The sequence below is a fragment of the Mesitornis unicolor genome, unplaced genomic scaffold, assembly GCF_000695765.1.
Source record: "Mesitornis unicolor isolate BGI_N332 unplaced genomic scaffold, ASM69576v1 scaffold28210, whole genome shotgun sequence".
Taxonomy (NCBI): domain Eukaryota; kingdom Metazoa; phylum Chordata; class Aves; order Mesitornithiformes; family Mesitornithidae; genus Mesitornis; species Mesitornis unicolor.
This window is the reverse complement of record NW_010160737.1, coordinates 74-1,555: the sequence shown is the minus strand read 5'-3', so window position 1 is coordinate 1,555 and position 1,482 is coordinate 74.

Sequence of the window (1,482 nt, the reverse complement as noted above, 5' to 3'; positions counted from 1 at the left end):
CCCAGGGCTGGGGGCGTTTGCCGTGGAGCCGCGTCAAGGATTGTCCCTGGGTCCTGGGTGCCACACGTGTCTGTGCGTTGTCCCTGGCTGTGCCTGGAGTTCTCACCGGAGGCTGGGGATCCTCAGTACCCCCTGCCCAGGCCCTCTGCTGGGGTGGGCAGAAGGTTGAGGACGTTCCTGGGGTGCATGGGGCTGGCCTTGCCCCCTCTTCACCTGGGCCGCCTCATGGTTCCTCCTCGGCCAAGGGGCTGGTGGTCTTTTGGGCACTGCTCTCCTGTCCGGGGCTGGTTGCCAGGAGTGAGGCAAGAGAGCACAGGGGCACAGGAGATGCCGAGAGCACCCGTGCTGGCCTGCGCTGTGCTCGCAGGGCACTGTGCCCCAGTTCAAGCCCAGTTTGGGATGGAAAGGTGAATGGGCTGGTGCTGGCGTTCCTCGCTCACGTCCCTGCAGCTTCCCCCTGTGCTGTGGGGCTTGAACTGGGAACTGCTGGGGGTCAGCAGTGGTGCTGCCGTCCGGGACAAAGGTTGCTGGTGGTGACCCCCCACATCTGCATGGCCAGGCTGGGCAGCACTGGTGGCACTGGGCTGCTGCTGCTCGGGCTCGCAGGGGCCACGGCCACGGCCTAGGAGGACTCAGCTCCCGGGCGGTCCTGGAAGGCGAATGGACAGGGGTTGCGGGCAGGGGCAGACAGCGGGGAGCGGGAGAGAGTCGGGGGACCCCTGTGGTCATCCCGTGCCACGCTCAGCTGCGACGGCCCAGCGTGGGTCCCTGCGACTGCCCCTCCTGAGAACGCGGCCACTGCTGAGCCCCCTGTGCTGTCCCCGGGGTCTGGACAGAGCTCCCTCCCACCACGAGCCTTCCAGGGGGTCCCTGCCACACGCGTGTCCATCCGTGAGGGTCCCCACCGCACGCACGTCCATCCGTGAGCGTCCCCGCTGCGCTGTGCCGGGCTCCATCCGTCTCCCCTGCCTGCATGCGTGTGGCACCGGCTGTGCTGTGGTTCTGGGGTGGAAATAAAGCGCTGGGTATTTTTGTGAGCTCTGAGTAAACTCTGCACCGCTTCCACCCAGCCTGGCCAGGGGGTCCTGCCCCATCCTGGAACCCTGGGCCAGGCTGGGGTGCAGGATGTGGGTCCTGGGGGCTGGGACTGGGATGTGCGGAGGGCTAGGGCTGGGATGGAGATCCTGGGTGCTGGATGTTGGAGCTGGGATGTGGGGTGCAGATCCTGGGTGCTGGGATGGAGGATGTGAATGGCAGGAGCTGGAGCTGGGGTGCAGGATGAGGATCCCTGGGGTGTGGGATGTGGATCCCGAGTGCTGCAGTGCAAGGTGCAGGATGCAGATCCTGGGTACTGGGGTGCAGGATGCAGATCTCAGGGGCTGGGGTGCAAGATGTGCACCTTGGGTGCTGGGGCTGGGGTGTGGGGTGCTGATCCTGTGTGCTGGAGCTGGGGTGTGGGATGCAGATCTCGCGGCTGGGGTA